We start from the raw sequence: 14,282 nt of genomic DNA, 5'->3' as shown, positions 1-14,282 counted from the left end.
TGGTGTACTCGCTTATTATGTATAACACCATCCTTAGTTGCATAGTTTCCTCTTTTGTTTTGTATAACACCGTCCCGTATTACATACAATACTAGTTATATATGATGCCGTCCCTTATTATATAGCTTCCTCTGCTGTTATGTACAGTGCTGTCTCTAACATAGTGTATTCTTGTTATTTTTGTTATTTACAGCGCCCTTTTTTATTACATAGTCCCCTCTCGTTAGATATAAAATGACTGCTGATGGAGGAGCCGGTGACCAGACTACCAGTCCATCAGCTCCTCCATTAGAAAAGAAGCTTTCCCATGCTCCATCAGCCATCATTGCATCATACAGCTAACAAGACAGGACAGTAAGTAATAATAAACAGGGCTCTATATAATCCAATATGTAAGGGATGGTGCTATACATAACAAGAGAGGGCACAGTATCATGAGGAATAGCAATATACATAATAAAGGAGACTATGTAATATATATACATGTATGTATGTGTGGCTATTTATATACAGTGCTCAAAAAAAAAGGGAACACTTAAACAACAGAATATAACTCCAAGTAAATCAAACTTCTGTGAAATCAAACTGTCCACTTAGGAAGCAACACTGATTGACTATCAATGTCACATGCTGTTGTCCAAATGGAATAGACCAAAGGTGGAAATTATTGGCAATTATCAAGATACCCTCAATAAAGTAGTGGTTCTGCAGGTGGGGACCACAGACCACATCTCAGTGCCAATACTTTCTGGCTGATGTTTTGGTCCCTTTTGAATGTAGGTTGTACCTTCACACTCGTGGTAGCATGAGACGGACTCTACAACCCACACAAGTGGCTCAGGTAGTGCAGCTCATCTAGGGTGGCACATCAATGTGAGCTGTGGCAAAAAAGGTTTGCTGTGTCTGTCAACATAATGTCCAGAGGCTGGAGGTGCTACAAGGAGACAGGCCATTACACCAGGAGATGTGGAGAGGGGCCATAGGAGGGCAACAACCCCCATCTGTGGACATCGGGCCCTCAGACCATCCTCATGGAGTAGGTTTCTAACTGTTTGTGCTGGAGGTCATTTTGCAGGGCTCTGGCAGTGCTCCTTCTGTTCCTCCTTGCACAAAGGCTGAGGTAGCGGTCCTGCTTCTGGGTTGTTGCCCTCCTATGGCCCTCTCCACATCTCCTGGTGTACTGGCCTGTTTCCTGGTAGCGCCGCCAGCCTCTGGACACTCCCCTAACAGACACAGCAAACATTCTTGCCACAGCTCGCATTGATGTGCCATCCTGGATGAGCTGCACTACCTGAGCCAGTTGTGTGGGTTGTAGAGTCCGTCTTATGCTACCACGAATGTGAAAGCATGACCAAAACATCAGCCAGAAAGCATTGGCACTGAAATGTGGTCTGTGGTCCCCATATGCAGAACCACTCCTTTATTGAGGGTGTCTTGATAATTGCCAATAATTTCCATCTGTTGTCTATTCCATTTGCACAACAGCATGTGAAATTGATTGTAAATCAGTGTTGCTTCCTAAGTGGACAGTTTGATTTCACAGAAGTTTGACTTGGAGTTATATTCTGTTGTTTAAGTGTTCCCTTTGTTTTTTGAGCAGTGTATATATATATATATATATATATATATACATACACACGTGATCAAAATTGTTGGTACCCCTCGTTTAATGACAGAAAAACCCACAATGGTCACATCCAAACCCATCTTTGGAAAGAGCTGAAACATGCTGTCTGGAAAAGGCAACCTTCAAACACGAGACAAAATACCTGTGGAGAGGTGCAGAAGTTACATTGACAGTTACAGGAATCATTTGATTGCAGTGATTGCCTCAAAAGGTTGTGCAACAGAATATTAAGTTAAGGGTACCATCATTTCTGTCCAGGCCTATTTCACGAGTTTTATTTTTAAAAAATTCTATGGAAGCATAGCTGAAAAGCAATGTCTGACTTTCATTTGTTCACTGTCATACATTTTTGATTTATTACTTTTGTCAGATTCCAGTTATTTCTGTCAACATTGTGGGTTTTTCTGTCATTAAACGAGGGGTACCAACAATTTTGACCACGTGTGTATATATTATAATCAGGGCCGATTTTCGGCAAAGTGAGGCCCTAGGCAAAGTTTAAAATGGGGCCCCAAATGCTAACATATTGCAAATCACACAGAAGCATTTCGGTTGTAGTTACATGCGCTGAGTTCAGGCCGCTAAATGAGTGTGATCGACAATATTGAAGTCGTTCAACACTTATTTCCCGGCCTCTTTCCACCTTCTGGGAAAGAATGATGGGGACAGCACAATCACTAACAGATCACCATACAGTATCATGTTATCAGCAGCACATCTACAGTTTACACCCCATAGTCCTCCATATAATATAATGTGCCCCATAGTCCTCTATATCAGTCCTCCATGTTAGGCATCAGGTTCCTGCAGCTGCACAGCAGGAATCCAGAGCCACGCAGTCAGCTGTCTCCCATTCCCCTCCGACCTCTCAGGGACCTGCACAGCAATCTCGGCGATCGAGACGCCCTGCTCAGACCAGTTCTCTTGGTCTGGTTGTTGCTGCCACCTCTGGACCAGCAATAGTAGCGCAGCCTGCTCTGCAGCAAGCCACTCCACTACTAGACGATTTCCCAGTGGAGAACGGGAGTCACGTGCTCAGGTCCTTCTCCTGATCTGATTGGTCCATCTCAGAGATCTGGAAGGTCCCGGAAGCGCACGGCTATAAAAGGCCCGAATGGCCGCTCGACCATGCGCTAGTATAGACTCTTATTGCTATCTGTGTGAATGATGATGAATGCGTGTGCCTGCGAATGACTCATTAAGATCCCCTCCCTCTGATATTACGTGTGTGGATAGGGACTTAGTCATAGAGTCAGCGCCAGTCAGTGGCGCGCTACAGGCCACAGTTCACATCTTACAGCACTAGCGTCCGACAGTGCGCCTCCTCTTGGGCATTGTCGTGGGGCGGCTGGGTCAGTCGCCGCGCTGCAGTCAGCAGCACATGTTGGCGTCCGCGGTAGTGACGCCGCACGCATGGTAGGTCTAGATTGACATTGACCCTGAGTCTTGGGCCTAATCCTGTGACTGTATACCGTGTGTGCACACCGCTGAGACCTGTGAGGTCAACAGGCTCAGCACTTACATTTAAGTTCTAAGCGTCTCTGTGGTGATAACAGAGTACGCTCAATGCACACTGGGTGACATTCAACCCGTGTGCGATAAACCGCCATATTGTGTGTCTGCCATTATCTAGCACCTACTGCACGGTGGACCCCGGGCGGCGAACGCACTTATTATTATTTATTTATTAGTACATTCTGCCGTCCCTAACACTCCATACACTCCCCATAGTATAAATCACTCCCCATAGTTCTCCATATAGTATAATACACTCCTCATATTCCTACATATAGTATAATACACGCCTTATAGCCTTCCATATATTAAAATACACTCAGTCATCCATATAGTATAATACATTCCTGATAGCCCTCCATATATTAAAATACACTCAGCGTTCCATATAGTATAATACACTGCTCAGTCCTACATATAGTATAATACACTCCTCATAGTGCTCCATATAGTATAATGCACTGCCATAGTCATTCATGTAGTACAATTCACTTCCCATAATATAGTGCACCCCATAGTTCTTCATATAGTATAATGTATTCCCCATAGTCCTTGATACAGTATAATGCAGCCCACATATAATATAATGCAGCCACCCCTTAGAGCATAATGTAACCCCCCCCATAGAATATAATGCAGCCTCCCTCATATAGTATAATGCAGCCCCTCCATAGAATATATGGCAGCCCCCTCATAGAGTATAATGCAGCCCCTCCATAGAATACAGTGTAGCCCTCCTCATATAGTATAATGCAGCCCCCATAGAATATAATGTAGTCCTCTCATAAAGTATAATGCAGCCCCCTATAGAATACAATGTAGCCTCCTCATATACTGTAGTATAATGTAATCACCCTTCATAGAATATAATACAGCCCCCCATATAATATAATGTAGCCCCTAATACAATATATTACAGCCCACCTCCCCATAGAATATAATGTACCCCCCATAGTATATAACTGTTAGGCGTCGTGTTCCTGTCGCTGCACAGCGGGAATCGCAAGCCTTGCTTCCGGCGGTCTCCCATTCCTCTCCAGCCGTAGAGGAGGTTGCTCAGCAGACTCGTCGGTCCCGGCGCTCTGCCCAGACTAGCTCTGTGGGTTTGGTTGTTGCTGCCACCTCTGGTCCAGCTATTGCAACGCATGCTGGTCAGCAGCAAGCTACTCCAGGGACTAAGTCCTCCTTTCGGTCCACTGAGCATGCCCGTGGGACCATCTCTCATTGGAGATCGGAGGTCACATGCTCAGGTCCTTCTCCAGCTCGGATTGGACCATCAGAAAGGTCAGGAAGGTCCCGGAAGGACGCGGCTATAAAAGGTTCGCATGGCCCCCCGGCCATGCGCTAGTATAGACTGCATTACCAGACTATGAGGAGTGAGTGTTGTATGCAAGTATGAATGCCTCTGTGACTGACTCATTTGAAACCCCTACCCTTGGTACGCATGTGTTGTGCAGCCTAGCCTGTTAAGCGCCCAGGCTTAGGTGTAGGTAGAGGCAGAGTCTGAGACTAACATCAGTGTCCACCGGTGGCTCTGCACGCCATGGTGCACATACTCAACACTCCACCTTAGTCAGCAGCTATAGTGGCGTCTGCAGGTGCGACGCCGTGTGCTCAGTAGGTCTAGAGGGACTCAGACCTCGTGTCCTTGGGGCTGAGTTCTGTGACCGCATACTGAGTGCTCTCTTGCCAAGTGCTGTGATTTTAACAGGCTCCGGCATTTATGTTCAGCGGTAGTGCGGCTCTGTGTCGTAACAGAGTTTGCTTCTGTTCACACTGGGTGACATTAACCCACATGTGGCCTCTTGTATACCGCTTTATACTTCTGCCATTACTAAGCAGCAGTTTACCACCCCTGCATGGTGGACCCCGGGCTGCGAACGCACCTTACTATTATTTTATTATTTGGTGCGTTCCGCCAGCCCTAACAATAACACAGCCTCCCCCATAGAATATAATGTATAATGTACCCCCCATGGTATATAGCACAGCCACATAGTATATATCAGAGCCACATAGTATATAGCACAGCCCACATAGTATATAACACAGCCACATGGTATATAACAGCCCATATGGTATATAACACAGACACATGGTATATAGCAAATCCCCCTCGAGAATGGCCCCACAGTCCAGTACTCACACTGATATATTAAAAAAACAAACAAACAACACAATCCTCACCTCCCCTCATGCCCCGCACTGCTCTTGGCTCCTGTCTCAGCCACAGCACTGCCTTGCACACAGTGAGTGCGGGATGACGTCATCACGCACCTGCAGTCAGTGTCAGAGGCAGAAGGGAATGATGGGAGAGGGAGCGTCAGCTGATGCTCCCTCCTCCATCATTGCTTTGAACTGTACCGGCATCCGTGATGCCGGTATAGTTCAATGTGGTGGCGGGGGGAGTCAGCGCTGGCGGCAGGCGGACCCCATAGAGGTTGCGTGATGTGCCGCTAGCTGGGGGCCCCTGGGGGAGTAAGGGCCCTAGCAGCTGCCTGGTCTGCCTGCCGCTAACGCTGTGCTGTATACATTTCTGGCACAGGGGCCCCAAGCTGTCCGTGTCCGCTCCTGATGCTACTCTAATAACACATTTCTTTAAAAGCAGAGAAAAAAAGAGGAGTAAATCAGCTCACCACTACGCTGAAAGAAATGCAGAAAATCTCCTGCATATTGCTATACGGTAACCTTGAGCAGACAAAGATATGCAAGAAAAGGAGGGAGAAGGGTGTGACCCAGCATGGTAGCAAATATATGTGGCACCCCAGGAGTTCGGTTGCCACAATGCCCTTGCCTCCCTCCAGGGGGGAATGATGTCATGCCTGGAAGCAAGGAATGGATCCCCTTACCAGGTGGTTCCAGCATACAACACAGTTCCTGCTCCAGGCCAGCAGGGGGAGCTCTAAACCCAACTTCAGGGTAGCTGCTCTCTCTGGTCAGGAGGAGGAAGTTAGTGTTAGCTAGTGCCTGAACAGGGTTAGTGCCTGAACAGGGTTGATACAGGGCGTCTGGAGAGGAGCTGGGGATAGGAGCTCCATCTGAGCTCTCCCCAAGCTTGAGCGCCAGAGACAGGGCCCCGGAGCCCGAGGCTGTGTGGGTAATAAATCCCCAGCAGCAAAATCCTGAGGACAGAAGATCGCATATCCTCTGTCCCCAACTGATACTCGATGACAGAGCAGCATGTGTGAGCCAGAGATGCCAGATAGGAGCAATCCCTGAAGCAGGCTACAGTTGCCTGTTGTCACGGTCACGTGTGTCTGGACGCAGCGAGTACCGCAAGGCGAACCCATATAACACACGTGACCCTGGATACACCGCCTCCAGTTGGGCAAATTTAAATAATAAGACGTGCAGCTGGATACACCGCCTCCAACTGGCGAATTTACGTATTACACGTATTTATACAATAGTCTGGAAACCCCGCCTCCAGTAAGGCGAATTTAAATAATAAAGGGGAACCTGGGTAACATTTACAATGGTGGGCCCTGTGATAGGGAATAGGGACGTGGAGACCTCCTGCACTCCCCTGAGCCAGAGTCCCTGCACGCCTAACATTCCCTATGCCGGTTCTGCACCGGGCGACGCACAGGAACCTTAAAACCCTGACTCGCCCTGACCCTAAACCCTCACTAGGGAATTGGTCGGTGCGGAAACTAATCCTACCACTGCACTAAACACACACAAGGGAAAATGACAATACAGGGAGAACACCACTTAGCTTTGCTCTGTTGCGTACGCTCCTAGCAACAGAGCCCACCACCTGCGTGCATCTTCTCCTCCACCCGGATCCATCATCATAACCGGATCCATCACCATAGTGCAGCCTTGGAGCAGAGTCCACCACCAGTTGCAGCTGCCCAGTAAACAGAGTCCCAAAGATGAGTCCAGCTTCTGCCAAAAAGTCCAGCATGCTTGAGTCCAGTTTTCAGCAACCAAGTCCAGCATGCTGAGTGCAACTCTCTCCATAGTCGCCACTCCACCAAGCCATGCAAGCACCTCCTGCTGACACCATAAATTGCGACTCCACCACGCCATGCCAGCCCTCCATGCAGACTCCATAGTTGACTCAACCCCTCTGGCTGGGCTGCCCAGGACTCTCATTCAGCTCCTTCTTTCACCCAGGCTTCCTTGAGAATGACTAACTCACAATATCACCAACAGTGATTGAACACACCTGACTCTCTTTTATAGAGCCTAACACCTGTTTTATAATTACGTGCACATTAAACCAAAGAAACTAAAGTGCACTACCGCTAACCACCACCGGGGCAACTTAGAACAAACAACACCAAGTGCAATAATTCTAATGGCCACCGGGGGCAATCAACCCACTTTGGCACCAAGCCAATAGAAAAAAAAGTTCACTTTGTGAATTTAAACTGTCAGATCCAAACTGGATCATGACACCGTCAAGTGAGTGGAGTTCTACCTAAGTAGCAGACAGAGAGAGGAACTTGAAGATAGTTTACAGCAGCAAGTACCTGAGAGAATAGCGCTAGAAAGGACGCCTCACAACCCACTTGAATAAGGAGATTCCCAAATTGCTTTCAGGCTGACGGACTCCAGAACCATCTGTAAACTGAGCCCTGAACTGTACCTGCATTGCTCAATAAAAGGTAAAGGAAACTGCACCCAGCTGTATCCACTAATTATTTCTGCGTCACCTTCCCAACTCTGCTACATCGATAATCACTACCTCTAACATCTACATAAAAACTGCCCTGGGACAAAGCTCTTCCTGTGGAGAGCTGCACCAACTTAGCTGCATTACCATCAGTCCCAGAGGATCTGCTCTGCAGCTCTGGTCACCACTGACCAGAAACCACAGGTGGCATCACGAACACTTTATTACAAACACTTTCATTTTCCCTTTTTCACTATTCCCCTTTTATTGGTCGCCCAGGGCCACGGATCGGGTCACCGCCGCCGTGACACTACCCCTTTAAGACGCGGCCCGCTATCGCGTATCCGCACTGCCCTGGCAGGCAATTCAACTTGGCGTCACAAACAGGATCCGTACCCCAGTATTGCCGGGTACTGTCTGCCATAGACTGTATTGAACTGTGTGATTGCCACCATTACAGCATCACGAGGTGCGCAGGAGAAGAAGGGGCGTGCCGTTGTGGGCGTCGTGTGAGTGCAAAAAGAGAAGTGCTGCGTGCTCTCAGACATCAGCTGGCAGAGAACAGGGAGCTGAGGCCTGGAATCCTGGCGCTCACAGTTCAGCCCGCCGACAGAGCAACTCAGAGCCTGGCTAAGATTCACTAGGGGGAAGAAAATGTCCAGCGCATATGGAGATCTAGCGGAGGATGCAGCCGTAGCCCCCATAGTGCCGCAAGATTCAGTGGCAGGCGCAGCTGCCGCCCGCATAGAGCAGCAAGATCTGGCAACTGCCGCTGCAGTCCCTATATTGCCGCTATCAATGCCATATCTACCGGGAGCGGCCTGGTTACTGCAGTACTCAGGGGAGTCGCATACCCTGAGCGATTTCAAGGAGAGACTGTGCAGTTTATTTGAAGTGTATATAGATAATATCCATCAGGAAATCTGCTCCCAACAACCAAGTGCTGTGACTCCCATCCCTTCCTGCGTCTCCCCTGGCTCACTTTCCACATTTGATCCCGTCACAGAAGAATAAGTCTCCAGACTCCTCTCTTCCGACCACATGCACTACTGACCCCATTCCCTCACATCTCCAGTCTCTCTCTCCAGTCGTCACAACTCACCTAACTGCAATCTTTAATCTCTCCCTCTCCTCTGGCATTTTCCCATCCTCCTTCAAACATGCCATCGTTACTCCATAACTATAGAATCCTGCTCTCGACCCATCCTGCACAAACAACTGCAGACCAATCTCCAATCTCCCCTTCATCTCTAAACTTTTGGAGCACCTAGTTTACTCCCGCCTTACCCATTACCTCTCCACACACTCCCTCCTAGACCTTTCACAGTCAGGCTTCCGCCCCCTACATTCGACTGAAACTGCACTCATCAAAGTGACCAATGACCTTCTGACAGCAAAACATAATGGTGACCACTCTCTGCTCATTCTCCTTGACCTATCTGCAGCTTTTGACACTGTTGACCACCATCTTCTACTCTCTAGGCTCCAGTCACTTGGCATTAAGGACAGTGCTCTCTCCTGGCTCTCTTCCTATCTTTCTGACCGCTCCTTCAGTGTTTTGTTCTCTGGCTCCACGTCATCTCCTCTTTCTCTCGCTGTCGGGGTACCTCAAGGCTCAGTCCTTGGACCCTTCTCTTCTCTCTACACGGCCCCAATTGGACAGACCATCAGCAGATTTGGCTTTCAGTACCATCTTTATGCTGATGACACACAACTATATACGTCATTCCCCGACCTTACCCCCACTGTACTAAAGAACGCCAGTGACTGTCTGTCCGCAGTCTCCAACATCATGTCCGCTCTCTATCTGAAACTCAACCTCTCCAAAACTGAACTTCTTCTGCTCCCGCCTTCTACTAACCTCCCTAAATCTGACATTTCCCTCTCCGTGGGTGGCACCACAATAACACTCCGGCAGCAGGCGCGCTGTCTGGGTGTTATGTTTGACACCAATCTCTCCTTCATACCCTGTTATGAATGGGTCACCGAGGAGGAAAAAACCTAAACATGCTAAGCCCAGAAAAACCACAGAGGTTGGTAACTATGCAGATTGCAGATCCCTAATCCTACCACACAACTAGCAGCAGCCGTGGAGCGTGCCTATGAAGAACCTAGACGCCTCGTCACGGCCGGAGGAATAAATAAGCCTAAAGCAAGAAAAGGGAAAACTAACTGCCCCAGAGCAGACCCCAAAGGAATAGACAGCCCCCACACATGTACTGACGGTGAAACAAGATGAAAACACATGTAATATAGCTAAAGGAACAAAAAAAGCGCAATAGGGTCTTATCCGGGTTATTGCAGAAAAAATAAATTAGAATTTACTCACCCTTTTAAGGAGAGATTAAAGCATGTAGGATCAGTAATCTGCTTGCTGCACGTCCAAAGGTCAACTCTGCGACCGCTTCAACATCAGATTTCGGAATAAATTCTTGGACTTTTGTGCGCTACCAGATAAAATCACTAATCCAGTGTTTAGGAGAAAGATTAATCCATTTATTTCCCAACGCGTTTCGAAATGTATACCATTTCTTCTTCAGGGGATGACATATATGATCAGACAGAACTGTCACAGATTATATAGAACAGAAGTTCAAAAAAAGATTCAAAAAACGGCGCCAAAAGGTCACATGTCATCTGGTACAAATGTCAGAGTTCAAAGTGTCATAGTTAAATTAATGTATTAGTTAATTTAAAATCATTAAAAACATATTACTTTTATTATTCCATAGATAAAAGAAAGAAGAAAGGAATGGGAAGATAAAAAAGAACAAAGAGGGGGAGACCCGTGCAAAACGAACTCCTGACATCAGAAGATAAAATAAAATAGGCACAGTGGTTGTCTCAGACCACTATACCAGGATCGGTTATACCTAACACGAAAAAAAGAAGAGAAAGGCTCCAAAAAAAAGGGGGAAATGTCTTTTTGTATATATAAACGAATTTTAATTAAAAATGATTTTTTTGACAATAAAATTCTCTCTTTTTATTAAAAATATATGTAAAAAAAGTATATGAGAAATGTAAAAATATATAATATGAAAAATGTATATGAGAAATATAAAAATATATAATATAATAAAAATCAGTACGACTAGTTCCAAATCACCTAAGAGGGAGGCAATAATTTTATTCATAAGTCCTCAGAGTGTTCGTAACGAAATGAACAGTTACTAATTATAGAGAGCTCTCGCAGCGTTCAAAAAACAGGATCGCCTCCTGTGGTGTCTCAGAACAAAGATCAATCAGTATGATCGATCACACAAGGGGGAGACCTCAACTTCATCTGTGAATCCTCACGGTGTTTTATAGGGAAAAGAACAGAGACACCGACTATGGAGAAATCATGCAGCGGTAAATGAAGAAACCGGGATCGCTCACCGCGATTTCCCAGTGCAAAGGGAGGAATTAGAAAGAAGAAGAAAAAGAGACTGTATGCCGCCAATACAGAAAAAGTGGCATTATTTTCTTACAACATTATAGTATATAATTATATAAAAGAGATATGTACATTAAAACATTACAGAAAAAAGTCGCATATGAAAAAAACACTACAGAAATAAAAAGTCGCATATAAAAAAAGGGGTTAATCATACAAGATATTACAAAAATCATTAGGATTAATATATGGTTGCATAATTAAAAATTAATAAAAGAGAAATTCATTAAATTTATCAAATTTTAGAGAAAGACCTCTGTAATTTCGTTTAATCCATAAGGCTTGAGTGTATTTAGCCTGTAGATCCAAAACACTTCTTTTCTATTCAATTGCCCTATTCTGTCAGGATTATCAGCAGGAATATGTTCAATTGGACTGATTTTTAGTCCACTCGGATCCTTATTATGTTTAATAGTAAAATGTCTTGACAGACCATGTTGTAAGAAACCCCTCTTAATATTGTATTTATGTGAATTAACCCTTAGATGTAGAGGTTGGGTTGTTCTTCCAACGTATTGTTTTTTACATCCACATTCAATTAGATATATTACAAATTCCGTAGTGCAATTTAAATAGTTTTTTATAGGAAAGATTTCATTAGTGATAGATGATTTTATAGTTTTTTCCTTATGTGTAATAATCTTACAGCAGAGACAATTTTTCTTGCCACACTTATAAATCCAATGCAGATATAGTTTTTTGTCGACTAGGGGCCACCAATCCCTTAATGGTTGGTGCCCTTCTAAAGGTTATTCCTGGATTACTAGGTAAAAATTTTTGTAGAATAGGATCGCTTAAAAGTATATACCAGTTATCACATAAAATTTTGCGTATTCTCGTATGTTCAGCACAATATTGAGTGATAAAATTAGTCATAAATTTTTTATTATCTAGTTTGACTGTTTTATCTCCATTAGTAAGAGTGTCTTGTGATATATTGACACACCTATTATAGGCGCTATTAATTAGATTATTGGGGTATTTTTTATCCACGAACCTATTTTTTAGAATATCAGCTTGGTCCTTAAAGTCTTCAAAGTTAGAACAATTTTTTCTGATTCTCCTAAACTGATTCTCGGGAATATTTCTTAGCCATTTACCATAATGTCCACTATTAAAGGGAATATAACTATTAATGTCCACATTTTTAAAAAAGGTTTTTGTTAAAATAGCATTGTCCTTAATAAAAATGGTTATATCTAAAAAATTGATACTATTCTGATCATAAACTGTGGAAAATGATAAACCCCAGTTATTATTATTAATATCATGAATAAAATTATTAACATTATTGTCAGAATTGTCCCAAATAAAGAAAAGGTCATCAATGAATCTCTTGTACATGATTAGATTATTACACCACTTGGTATTAAAAATATAAAATTCTTCGAACACCCCCATAAAAATATTTGCATACGTTGGTGCGACCTTTGAGCCCATCGCAGTCCCGAGCTTCTGATGGTATAAATATCCATCAAATGTAAAATAATTATTCCTCAGAATGAAATCCATACCTTTTAATAAAGACTTTTTTTGTTCTTTGGACAACCTACTATCTTTAATTAAAATTTTATTAAAACAGGCTAAACCCAAATTGTGTGGTATATTTGAATATAATGAAGACACATCCATAGTGAGTAATAAATAGCCAGATTTCCATTGAATTTGCTGTAAAGATTGAATAAGATGAGTAGAATCTCTAATATAGCTATTTAGGAGCGGAACATTGGTAACCATAATTCTATCAATGTAATGGGATAGGTTACTCGTTAGTGAGCCTATACCTGAAATAATTGGTCTTCCTGGGGGGTTTAATAAATCCTTATGAATTTTTGGTAAATGATAGAAAAAAGGAATTCGTGGGTTTTGAACAGTAAGAAATTTTAGTTCCTTTTTATTAAAGATGTTCATATTCTTACCCTCCTGAATTAATATGTCATATTTTACTTTTATTTCTGGAATGATGTCTAGTGAATTTTTACTATAATATTTTTCATCAGATAATATTCTCATTGCTTCATTACAGTAATCAGATCTATTCTGAATAACTATCCCTCCTCCTTTGTCTGCTGATCGCACTATAATATCAGTGTTAGTCTTTAGTGTTTGTAATGCTAATTTTTCACCTCTACTTAAATTATTTCTATAATGATAATTGTCCTTTGTAGAGGTAATTTCCTTGAATTTCTTTTGTACAACATCATTAAACACATTAAGGAAATGGCCCTTATTTTCAATAGGGTAAAAATTAGACTTGACAGGTACATCCAAATGAAATCCATTTTCAGTGGAATCATTATTTGAGGAAACACATTCTTTAGAGTTGTCCTCATCTTTAGAACTTGATGACTGATTTAACTCTTTTAATAGAAAATGTCGTTTTAACGTTAATTTCCTGACAAATACTTGTAAATCCAGGAAAAGATCAAAGTCATTAGTTTTATACACAGGACAAAAAGTTAAACCTTTAGAAAGAACTGAATTTTCCTCTGTTGTGAAGTGATGTGATGATAAATTAAAGATGTTATTCCCATGATTATTAATAATTTTATTCTTTATTACTTTGTCTTCCCTTTCTTTTTTTCTCCCTCCTCTACTTCCTCTAAAAGACCTTTTCTTTTTCTGTTTTTTGGAGAAAAAAACTTTTTTATATCTTTCATCTGAGTGTCTTTCAGTGCTCGTGGCAAAAAAGGAACAGTGGCTGTATTATTTGTGTTAGAATTGTCTATTAAAATCATGTCGTTATTGGTTGTATTAGACGAATCATTATCATAAATAGAGAAATCCAGTAGTGAAATAGGTGTAGATTCAGGAAATTCTATAAGTGCTGGTGATACAATTTCTATTGGAGTGGGTGTAATAATTTTACTTGTATCTATGTTGGGATTTATTGTGTCAATAAGATTACTAGTGGTTTTATTCACATTTAATCGTTTCATTTGTTCCTTAATGCTCTCCAGGTGTTAGATAGCCTCAACAAGCGGTGCCGTCATTTTAGTGGTCTTGATAGGTGGTGGTTTGAGAGAATTATTTTTATTTTTTTCTCCATTTATTATTTCTTTGATATTAGTGACAAT

The 14,282-nt window shown here is 43.2% G+C and overlaps 1 long non-coding RNA gene across 1 annotated transcript in view; it reads right to left on the bottom strand.

The window, feature by feature from the left end:
* The window catches only part of LOC141097919 (uncharacterized), an 85,101-nt gene extending 74,924 nt beyond the window's left edge, over nt 1-10,177 (bottom strand). The window contains exon 1 of the long non-coding RNA XR_012234092.1: nt 10,096-10,177. This is a non-coding gene — a long non-coding RNA (uncharacterized lncRNA). The remainder of the gene's footprint in view (nt 1-10,095) is intronic.
* Nucleotides 10,178-14,282: the final 4,105 nt, after the last annotated feature.

This window comes from Dendrobates tinctorius, unplaced genomic scaffold (genome assembly GCF_039654945.1).
Source record: "Dendrobates tinctorius isolate UK_male_01 unplaced genomic scaffold, ASM3965494v1 ptg000086l, whole genome shotgun sequence".
NCBI lineage: Eukaryota > Metazoa > Chordata > Amphibia > Anura > Dendrobatidae > Dendrobates > Dendrobates tinctorius.
The sequence above is the reverse complement of the archived record's forward strand: the minus strand, read 5'-3'. Positions and strand labels throughout refer to the sequence as shown.